This window comes from Mirounga angustirostris, unplaced genomic scaffold (genome assembly GCF_029215605.1).
Source record: "Mirounga angustirostris isolate CCGP_5_RB_7025 unplaced genomic scaffold, mMirAng1.0.hap1 SCAF_6, whole genome shotgun sequence".
Lineage (NCBI taxonomy): Eukaryota > Metazoa > Chordata > Mammalia > Carnivora > Phocidae > Mirounga > Mirounga angustirostris.
In genome coordinates, this window is record NW_026991714.1 from 123,634,682 (window position 1) to 123,646,834 (window position 12,153).

Sequence of the window (12,153 nt, forward strand, 5' to 3'; positions counted from 1 at the left end):
CAAAAATAGGAAGGCTTCACGAATTTGCGAGTCATCCTTGTGCAGGGGCCATGCTACTCTTCTCTGCACCGCTCCAGTTTTAGTACATGCGCTGCCAAAGCGAGCGAATGGAAGGCCTTTTGAAGTCGCCCTTCCCCCGGGGCTGGAAGCATCTATAATAAGGCATGTGGAAGAGCTCTGCGTGCTGGGAACCGTGATCCGCCTTAGCCACCGCGTCACTGTAACTGATCAACATAAGTGCGGGGTAAAGCCAGGTTTACAGCTGAGTGCATCCTGAAGAACAGGTTTCTCTGGTTCCAACAACTCAAATCACAGTCGCATTTTTCTTCATTAAGTGCCCCACACCTGCTACCCAAATGGTAGTTTCACTCTCTCCTGGCTCTCCTGCTGCTGGTTTCACGGACAACCCCCTCTCCCAACCCCTGCCAAGTCCACATCCAGTGTTCCCACCCCCTGTCCTCCTGGGCAATCTCTCTTCCCCTTGTGATAATGGAGTCATTGTCCCATGAAGTTTCTTGCAAACTTGGCAGGATAGCAGTGACATCTCCCTCTGCCCAGACTTCTGCTGGCTTCAAAGTGGGGAGGGGCATTTGTCCCCAGGAACGGGGAAGGGTCATGGCCGGCACTCAGGCACACCTGTCTCCAGCAGGACTGGTTGCGGATGATGCAGCTTGCATTCCCTGGGGGCAAACACAAGCCACCATTACATATTTACACTTTTTCCTCACTTGCCCACTCCAATCTTCAATCTAGTCTCATGTGAGCATGAGGCCTGCATTTATGAGTGTCGCTGCTTCAGAGATGAGGAAGCTGGAGACACTGAGAAGACAAGGGACTCTGACCAAGCACTGTACTACCTGACGCTCAGCCTTTATTCTGTACTGCCCACAAACCTTTGCTGCAAATTAAATTATAAAGCAGCAAGTGTTAACATTTTCTAGGAAATAATTACATTTACAAGATTGCAAATAAACTCATCCTCTCCCTCCAATTTTCCCTCCCTCCCCTCACCGCTATGCTGATTCACCTCCTTCTCCCTCAAAACCCAATGCATGATCTAACTTCCTAGTCTTCTCTTCCTTCCTCTACTCAGAGGCTGTCAGAAAACAGACTAATAAGCAAAAAAGCAGCAAACCCACAAAACTCACCAGCAAGGAGAAAGAAACTAACCATCTCCAAAGAAGTTGGAAAGATTTCCAGAAAGTTAATAGATTTAAAAATCTAGAATTGTGTTGTCTAAATTAACTGGCAATGCCGTACCGACCTGTAAAAATTCAAATAACAAATGTGCCCACAGACCATTATAGTTTATAAAGCTTTTTCCACATATACTAATGCACTTTAACTTCACAATATAGTATGACATGGATGCTATTATTAGACCCACTTTACAGAGGAGAAAACTGAGGCACAGAGCAGTTAAGTGACTGGCCCACAATTACTCAACAGGAGAAGTGAAGTCAGGTTTTCTGACCTGGGAGTCTGTGTTCTTTCCACTCTCCCACACAGTTGGTTGTTGAACTACATTTTCAGAACAATGCACCTGTATTTCTTCTTTTTCCAAATGACAAGAGACACAATTCAGAAAGAGCTACAAGCGTAGTCTAAAGTCTTGCAGCTTGGAAATTCTACCGCTGCCAAATTTAGAAGTCTCTGACCTTCTTTCAAAACTTAAGTAGGTTTCAAATCAGTGGAGAAAATATGGATTATTTAATAAAAGAATCTAGGACAACTAGGAAGCTACTTGGGGGAAAGAGACTTGGATCCCATACCCCACTTTGTACACAAAAATAAATTCCAAGCAGATTAAAGATGTAACCATGAAAATAAAACCATAAAAAAACCTAAAGGAGAACACGGATTTAGTTTTCCTTTCAGAGTCTCAGAGTGGAAAAGGGCTTTCCAAGTCTGACACAAAATGTAGAAGTCATAAAAGAGATCAATATATTGGCTACATAAAAAAATCCGTATGTTTAAAAAGCAGCACCATTAACCAAATCAAAGTCAGAGGACAAATATGAGCAAGTATTTGCAACCTATATGCAGGAAAAAGCTAAATTTGTAATAGGTAACCAAATCCCAGAAATCAATAAGAAAAATACAACACACCTAGTGGAAAAATGGGCACAAGATATAAACGGATGGTTTGCAGAATTAGAGCACTTAAAGAGACGGAAAAGATGCACGAACTCACTCATATTAAGGGGAATGCAAATAAAAACTCCACTGAGATACCTTTTTCCGCAGGTCCTATTGGCAAAGATCCCAAAGTCTGATAATACACTGGGTGTTAAGAGGATGAGGAAATGGGTCCATTACCACTTCTCTGCTGTATGATCTAAGTGTAAATTAGTATATCCTCAATGGAGAACAATTTGCAGACGGGCAAGATCTATAAAAATTGGGCGCCTGGGTGGCTCAGTTGGTTAAGCGACTGCTTTCGGCTCAGGTCATGATCCTGGAGTCCCTGGATCGAGTCCCCCATCGGGCTCCCTGCCCGGCAGGGAGTCTGCTTCTCCCTCTGACCCTCCCCCCTCTCATGTGCTCTCTCTCATTCTCTCTCTCTCAAATAAATAAATAAAATCTTAAAAAAAAAAAGATCTATAAAAATTTAAATGCACATATGGGGGATTTCCACCAATTACCTGTCACCAAGGACGGATGGTGAACTTAAACTTGGCTCCAAACCCCATGATGTCGCTCAGCACCAGAGCTGAGGAGGCCAAGGCCAGAGCAGCCCCTGCCTACATGCTAAACAGACATTTAGTGAGTACCTGTGAGTATAAGTAACACTTAATGGTGAACAGGAAGAAATTGTATAATATACATGTTTTATGTACAGGAGACTGTGGCTCTGAGAAGTTAAGTTTCTTGCCCAAGGCCACACAGCTGCTAAGTGGCAAAGCCAGAACCTACCTCTTTCCCTACAGAACTGCTGCCTCCAGCAGCTTCCTCTGCCCCTTTATGATGCCATCGGCAATCCCAAAAGCTCCATAAAAGGAGGGACTCATGTGACACAATGCTGATCCTTATAATTTGTTGATCCAATGAATGAATGGGGTAATCCTACACTAGCCTTTGCAGATAAAGAAGATGCCGCCTTTTCTCTGCACAGAGAAAAAAAAAAAATTACAAAGCAGGAAACGATGGAGTGAGTTTCAGGAAAATACGAATATTCAGTCCATAACAATGGGCAACAAACAAAAGCAAAAGCAAAAACCCTGCTTACTTGCTACATGTGTACATTGCTACATAACGATTTGTTCTCTGCGGAAAACTTTGGTTCAGGTCCCTGGCCACACAGAACAACTACCTGAGTTTTTAAAACATTAGGGATCAGGCTTCATCCCAGGCAAAAGGATGCTGAATCTCCGAGGCCAATGGTAGGGCTGAGCATCCATGGTTTTCCCAAGCACCACAGTTACCCTCCTGTGCTGCCAAAGTTGTGAAACCACGGGAAGCATATGAAACATTTTTTTTTTTAAATAAGGTAATTTATTCACAACCAAATGCTCCAGACTTTCTTCAACAGGAACTTTGCTTAATTTTTACCCAGAGACCTTTTAAGGTAGAAAATACTGACACCAAGTGGAAACAACTAGAACTTCCATGCATGGGGCAACGGTCCTTAGAAATGAAGCTCGGCTGTGTCTGGTCAGCTCCCTAAACAGCTGTGGGAGTTCCCGGCAAATTGGCTCCTTAATAGTACCACTGATGGGTTTTATTTTGCAGCATTTCACATATGTGTGTGTCACGATTTGCCTGCAAGAAGCTGGCCTTCCTTCTCTGACGCCAGAATCCCAGACCATGCCAGGTGCTGCCCACTGCCGGCCTGTTCTTCTAGGATCTTGTTCACACTGCCTTGCTTTAGCTTGCCTTACAGTGTGTGGATGTGTATGTACCCAGGGCCATACGCCAATGGATTTATAAGCTCATGTGTCAGGATGCAACATCGCTTACCTTGTGTGTACAGAGAAAATGTGAGCTTTGTTATTTTGTCTATAGAAGAGCTGATTTTCTTTCTTCTTGCTGTAATGTGGGAAAAGAACTAAAGTTTAGTCCCATCTGACCATGTCAGTCCAATCTAAATTGTCCCACTAAGTAGCTCTCTTTCTGCTTGGATAACTCCAGAAAATGTACTACTCCCAAGATGGCGCCTGGTAAATGGGAGAAGCATGTGGCCGTGTGTCCTGTGGCATTGGGGAGCTCTGTCTCACATGGTGCTGACACAGTGGAGCTATGACTCAAAGGACGAGAGTGCCTTCTCCCAAAGCCCTGCTTGTGCTGGATGGAGCAAGTTTGAATTGTAAGGAATGTTGAGGAAAACATTAAAAGTAATGATTTCACAACAGATGTTGGTGAGGATGCGGAGAAAGGGGAGCCCTCCTACACTGTTGGTGGGAATGCAAGCAGGTCCAGCCACTCTGGAAAAACAGTATGGAGTTTCCTCACAAAGTTGAAAATATTGCTACCCTACGACCCAGCAATTGCACTACTGGGTATTTACCACAAAAATACAAATGTAGGGATCCAAAGGGGCACCTGCACCCCAATGTTCATAGCAGCAATGTCCACAATAGCCAAGCTATGGAAAGAGCCCAGATGTCCATCGACAGATGAATAGATAAAGAAGATGTGGTATATATACACAATGGAATATTACACAGCCATCAAAAAATGAAATCTTGTCATTTGCAATGACATGGATGGAACAGAGAGTATTATGCTAAGTGAAATAAGTCAATCAGAGAAAGACAAGTATCATATCTCACTGATATGAGGAATTTGAGAAACAAGACAGAGGATCATACGGGAAGGGAGGGAAAAATGAAACAAGACGAAACCAGAGAGGGAGACAAACCATAAGAGACTCTTAAATTCAGGAAACAAACTGAGGGTTGCTGGAGGGGAGGGGGGTTGGGAAGATGGGGTGACTGGGTGATAGACATTGGGGAGGGTATGTGTTGTGGTGAGTGCTGTGAATTGTGTAAGACTAATGAATCACAGACCTGTGCCTCTGAAACCAATGATACCTTATATGTCAATTAAAAAAAAAAAGTAGTGATTTCATGTAACAAGTCCAAATATCAAAAGGAAGTAAGAAAGGAGTCTATGTTTCCATATCTTTTTAGCTTGCTACGAAGGCGGACAAAGTAGGATTAGCGATGGGTAGTTTGGGGCACCTGGGTAGCACAATTGGTTAAGAGTCGGACTCTTGGTTTTGGCTCAGGTCATGATCTCAGGGTCGTGAGATCGAGCCCGGCGTTCGGCTCTGCTCTCAGTGCGGACTCTACTTAAGACTCTCGCTCCCTCTGCCCCTCCCCCCCCACTCTCTTTCTCTCTCTCAAATAAATAAGTAAATCTTTTTTTTTTTTTAAGATTTTATTTATTTATTTGAGACAGAGAGAATGAGAGAGACAGAGAGCACATGAGAGGGGGGAGGGTCAGAGGGAGAAGCAGACTCCCCGCCGAGCAGGGAGCCCGATGCGGGACTCGATCCCGGGACTCCAGGATCATGACCTGACCCGAAGGCAGTCGCCCAGCCAACTGAGCCACCCAGGCGCCCTAAATAAGTAAATCTTTAAAAAAACAAAAACAAAAATACCTCAGGTAGTTCTACCCTGTAGCCAGGGATATGAACGAAAGTTCTCAGTAGAGAACAAATATTTATGTAGCAGTGTTTGCATGTAACAAGTAAATGGTGTTTTTTTGGCTTTACTTTTATTTTTTACCCATTGTTGTGGACCTAATGTTTGTGTCTACCTAAAACTTACATGCTGAAGCCCTAATCCCCAGTGTGGTGGTATTTGGAGGTGAGGCCTTTGGGAGGCCATTAGGTCATGGAGGTGGAGCCCTCATGATGGGCGTTAGTGCCCTTATGAGGAGAGACATTAGAGGCAAGATCTCTCTGCCATGTGAAGATAGAGTGAGAAGGCAGCCATCTGCAAACCAGGAAGTGGGTTTTCACCAGGAACCACCAGGAACTGTATTGGCCAGCACCTTGACCTCGGACTTTCTAGCCTCCAGAACTGTGAGAAATTAATTTCTGTTTTTTAAGCTGTCCAGTCTATGGTATTTTTATTATAAGCAGCCCAAACTGACTAAGACATCCACCATGCCCCGGTATCCCAGGAGACTCTAACATCTAGAATTTAGTGAGTTTTCCTCTCAGAGCTGCTGGGCTTTTCTTGGATTTTTTTCCGGAGCTCTCCCTGTTCTCTCCCCATATCCTCCTCCCAAGCTGTCTAAAGCAAACTCCAGCTGTAGTTCTCTAAGCTGGACCCTCTTCTGCCTTTTTTAACAGAGCTCAGACAAAGGTGTATTTCCTCTGAGACTAAGTAACCTGCCACCTGGTTCCTTTGAAAGGAACCAGGCTCTTTTGCACCACAAGAGCATAAAGTTATACAAGTTAAAACACTTTGGTCCAATATAATCGCATCATTTAGCACATAACTAGAAGCCAAACTATAGTCCCCATAATTTTAAAACATTGAATATAAAATTTTCTGTTATTTTTAGAAAGTAAACAATTGCTCACAAACCTTCCTGAAAAAAAATTAACGTGGCAAAAGTGAGTGCCTACTCCCCTCCTCCTAAATTATTCTCTTTGAGAAACCCACATTCAGTATAAATTTCTCAAACTTGTTGCATCCAGAACCGAGCTTCCTACCCTATTCACCAATGTAAGATTGTTTCTACTGAGCCTGAGCGGTTGAACCCCTTTTTCCTCCCAGGTGGTGATAAAAGACTTTCACTTCCTGGCAGGGAATAAACGGGTTTTGGCTGCATCCCCAGCAAAACCAGCTTTAGAGAAATGGTTTGGCACAAACACTTGTGGGCCTGAGCTGTTCTCTTCTGCGTACCAGGTCTCATGGGCCTCTCTGGATGGAAGCCGAAAGCTTCCTAAGCCTGTCATTAGGGATGGTCACCTTTGTGCAAGGATGAGTTCGATGCCCCCTGGGGTGGTCAAGAGTGGTCTCCTGATCGTCAAGAAGGTTTTGACCTCCGTAGGAAGATAAGCACAGCTTGTCTTAAAGAAAGGTAGAAGACTATCAAAATAGGTTAAGTGGCAAAGATGTGTTCTTAGGATGAGTTTGTGGGAAGCTGATCCTGAAATGGGCATTTGTGTGCAGGAAGCCTTTCGGGGATGCCAATGGGATCAACGTCTGTTGGGGGTGAAGGAAGTGACCCAAGTAGAGGGAACAGTTGTTCCACAGTGTAGACAGAACACAGGCCTCAGCCGATCCCACGGGATGCTCTAGAGCTGGGGCGGGGGGCGGGACGGGTGACTTCAGAGTCGTCACCCCTTGAAACAAGATGATCTGGCCTTCATAACCGACCCCCCACCCCACTACCAGTAACTGGATGTGGCTGTCCCCCGGGAGGGTTCTGCCCTTAGGCCAGGTGGCTCCCTTTGGCAGTGAGCCACCAGCTCTAAGTACTCCCTGCAGGGGAGGAAACGTGTGCCTCAGTCCTGAAAGGGGGCTGTAGGCAGTACAGCAAGCAGCCAAGGGTGGGACATCTGCGACCCTGGTAATGTTTACGGCGGGACGGAGCAACAGTCCATTCCTAAGCGACGAGGAGCATCCGGGAATTTGAAGCATATCACTAACATCAACCTCTGCTTCTCCTCTCCTCTGACCTAAGACCATCTCAAACCCCTAGAGTTACAAATACTGCTACAGCATAGAATTGGTCCCATAAAATCTGGTAAAGAATAACTGAAATCTTCAAATGACTCTTTTCAAACATAAAGGCCAAACACATTCCAAATTTGGTTTAAATCTATTTACAGTTTTGGTTGTGATCCTATTGTTCTCCAGTTCACTGTCTAAATGACTCCAGATCCTTTCTTTTCAAAGTTGTTCCTTCCTGATTTGCCTCCTTCTGTCCCATTAACCCCCAGTCTCCAGCCCCACTGCCATTAGCTTCTTTCAGGCCTTTGCCCAAATGTCATCTCCTCAGTGAGTCCTTCTGATTGTCCTAGTTAAAATTGCACCCCAACTGCCCCTCCCCATCCATTTGATTCTTTCCATAGCACTTACCACCATCTGGCCTACTCGTTCATTATTAATTGTATGTATTGTCTGTTTCTCTTTAATAAAATGTAAGTTCCATGAGACCAGGGATAATCTGGTTTATTGACTCTGTTTTCTTATTGAGTAGAAGAGTTCCTGGAACAGAGTAGCCAAGCAATAAATATTGGTGAATGAACGAATGAATGAGTGGCCCCAGTTTCAGCTTTCGTTAGCTCTCTACTGGCTGATTGCAATGGTCTCCCAGGTGGAGTCAGAGCTCTGGATCTCCACCTGTCTGAGGACTCCCCTCTCTGATGCTCTACACACCTCACCGCGGCGCTGACTTGTTCCTGCTACTGTCCTGCTCAGAAACTCTCCCAGCTTCCTGGCGCCCGGTGCTGACTCAGGTGTTCAGTGCTCTCAGAGATCTGGTGCATGCCTCCTCACCCTGGAACAGTGGGCTCCCTCCTCTGTGAGCACCATTCCTGAGCCTCCCCGCCCCTCTCTTCCTCGAATTCTGCCAATGGGGAGATTTTAAGAGGGGCAGCTTAAATACCCTCCAGGTGCTCTGAAGAGTGAGCATGAGGGTGGCCGTTGAAGCCCTTGATAAAGCATGACACCTTTACAGATGACCGTGATTGCTACTCCATCATCATAACGTGATGATATCATAAAACTTCTCAATGACATTATAGGGTCCCAAAGGTAGGAGCTAAAGAATCAAGCCCCATTCTCCTGTTTACTAGAAATGAAGCTCATCTAGTGACTCAGGTCACGTGGCACGGTGGAGCCAGTCAGCGCCCGCTGACCAAAGCCAAAGGCTAAATGTTCTGGAACTTTGCCAGCCGGCTGTCTAACATTCATCCCGGCCACTTACCTGCCCCCCGTGCTTACTGCTGGTGTGTCATGCAGAGGGGACAAAGATGTTACTGGTTGTCTCAGGAACACCATCAAGTGACAAGGAGACAACTAAAAGGATCTGGGGAAGAGATGGAAGGAGAAGTTTGGGGTGTGTGGGCCCGTAGTTCTGCTTTAGGCATTTTGAGTAAGACCTGTAAGAGGAACCTAAATGGGCCTGGCACTCAAGAGAGTGGAATGGGCTGGAGATAAAGACTTGGAAATCATCTGGGGACTGGCACTACTGGAGGACTTCTCGCCAGGTGTCCTGGGGCCATTACTGACCCTGTTCGCCCCATCCAGTGGCCAACGACACAGTCATCAGCTCCTGTGGCTCTCCTTTCAGGTTCTGTTCAGACTTCCTTTGGCTACCCCAGTTCAGCCTTCGGTTACCTTGCACCTAAATTATCACCATGTCTCCTAATTTCTTCTCTTCCATTCATCCATTCATTACTGCCCGATTAATTTTCCTAAGGCACCATTTTGTCACAGTCTACCTTTGCTCAAACAGCTCCCAATTCTTTGCAAGTAAAATCCCAACTCTCCTTTCAAACACTCCATTGAGGCAAGTACCCATGCTTTCTCTCCTCCACGCCTGATACCCATGCTTTCACCCACCATCCTGTGCACAGCTGGAGTTTAATAAATATCTTTGAATAAATACTAGAACAAATAAGCTGCTGTTTCCATCAACTTCCTTGTTCTTTCCATCCTTTCTCACCTTGTGGACAAAGGTGAAACCCCAAGTCATAACTGAAATACAGTTTTCTTATATTTACTAGCATGAAGGATCCATAGCTAGAGATTGCTTCTCAGGGACAAGAAGCACATTTTCTAAGATTTTTGTCATCCCAAGGAGGCACTTCAAAACTCCAGAAAACATTTGCTGCCAAGAACCAAGCACAGCTGTTGAGGCAGCAGAGGAAACTGGTGTTCGGTAAAAAACCAAACCAAAACAGAACCCTGCTGCACATTTGGGGATGGCAGAGTTCCCAGATCTACAGCTGAAATGAGTAGATGATACAAGATATTTGATATATAAAAGAAAATAAAACTACCGGAAGCAGAAGTTTTCTCTTGCAAACTGACTTCTTCTAAAGCACAAAAATAGAGCAACGGGACTGCTAGGGATAAAAATACTGTTGTTGATGAGAAGAGGCCCACTTCTCCACCAGACCAGGGTAAACCAGCCACCCTCTCCCTTCTTTCCTGCCCCATATGCTCACACTCATAAAGGTCTCTAAGAATGATCATAAGGAGATCAAGTATTATCCAAAGTGGAAGAACAAGTCAACATTAAACTGAGAAGGGCAGCGATTGCATAGGGGTGTGACAATGGCAGCCAACGACCAGGTGTGTTCCTTCTGGCATCCTGGCATCGCCTACCCAAGCCAGGAGCACCGGCCGTGTCTGCTGGCACCTGGGAGAGGCAGGGTGAAGGCGAGAGTAGAATGGGGACAAGCCCCCCAGGGGGCCAGGCGGGTATGTTTATGTTCTCTTATCCCTCACTTACAGTGCAATGAAGCTGGCACCGTAATTGCCATTTTTACAAGTCAGAGGCTGAGAATCCCGTAGGGTAAGTGACTTGCCCCAGATCACATACCTGGTGAGTGGCAGGTGGTTACCAGGCCTAACTCCAGGCCCCCAGGCTTAGTGCATATGTGGTCGTCAACACTTGTTGTGTTCAACAAGATGCTACAAGTGTTTAGAGAACAAGCAAACAAAAGTACAAGCGAGTTGGGAATACATGGGGCTAAACAAAATTTAAAAGATTTCTTGACTGCAAGGCTTCTCAAAAACTTCCATGTTCTAACACAAATTGTAGAGTTTGTCTGGCTTTCCTAAATTTAATTCACTACAGAACTTCTTGTTTTGCCCAGAACACTTCATGAGACTAGCGTTCCTCGGAACCCATGTTGGGAATTACGGCAGGCACTCCTTTAGTCTCTTTGAGATCTGAGTCTGTTCCTCACTGGGCCTGACACCACTTTTGGAAGAGTCTGGGGACATCAAAAGGCCAGTGGGAAGTACTCTGAGAAAATACCTCTCAAGTGTATGGGGACTGAGGGGAAGGACAGGGAGGGGAACAAGAAGGGCTGTTACAGGAACAGTGAATACTTCTGAGGACTTTCTGCATGCCAGGACCCTTTGAAGTGTTTAGTCCTCCTAACCACTTGTAAGATAGAAATCATTAAAATCCCCATTGCACAGATGAGGGAATTGAGGCATAGAGAGGTTTGGTAAATTGCCCAAGGTCACACAGCTCATAAATGTCTGGGTGTTGAATTCAGGTAGTCTGGTTCCTTAGCAACTGTATTATCCTTGCTCATATTGAAGAGACATTTAGTTGGGAACGTGTGGAGTGGAGAAGGGTGGTCATGGCAGAAGATTCATATCATAGTTACCCAAACAGCATAGAAGCTTAATAATAATCATATTAAGTTATGTTTGGTTTCTGGCTTCTTCTACCTTAACTGGTGTCTACCATACAAGGTGCTGGGTTAGGAACTGGGGATTCCGATGTAAATACAACCTACATGAGTCCTGCCCCAACAGGAGGTTCACGCAGGGGATTAGAGCACTGCAATACAGAGTGACACATGCTCTCATGGGCAATGGAGCACAGAAGACTGTGCAAGCAGGGAGGACACCTGACCCAAATTTAGGATAGACTTTGACACTGATAAAGGACTTTCCCCTTTATATACCGCTTGAAAGGAGGAACAGTTGGTGTGGAGGTATTTCAGAGAGATCAGATCTTCTTGTCCCCAGGACCACAACAGCAGCTTGGAATTCTAAAGGTCCTAGAATGGCCTGATGACTTGACAGTGTGATCCTTCTCTTGAGCTGCTCCTCTAGGCAGCACAGGGCTCTGGTCCTCCCTAATCTCTGCCATGGCTTTAGTGTAGAAGCAGTAACATCCCGCTGACTGGGTGTCTCCAGAAGGCGCCCATCAATGAGCACTTAGTTTGATCCTGGGCATGCCAGGAACAGGAATGCTCCCCCCAAATCCCCTGTGCTCCCCTGCATTTCCAAGCCCTGATGTATTTAGGTGGGACCGTGTGACTGGTTCTGACCAATGGGCTATGACCAGCAGTCATATGTATCGTTTTTAAGACAAAGCATTTAATTGCTCATGCAAGACCCCCCCCCCCCCCAGTGCCCTCTTCTCTGCCAGGGTAACCAAGACAACCTCATCATCCAGGCAGTACAGGTACAAAACTGTGAAGCCTCCACC

At 45.5% G+C, this 12,153-nt stretch overlaps 1 non-coding gene across 1 annotated transcript; it reads right to left on the minus strand.

Annotated features, from left to right (window-relative positions):
* On the minus strand, positions 1-103 carry LOC123847207 (U6 spliceosomal RNA). The gene has a single exon (XR_006791458.1). It is a non-coding gene; the product is annotated as a U6 spliceosomal RNA (small nuclear RNA).
* Between the last annotated feature and the right edge of the window lie 12,050 nt (positions 104-12,153).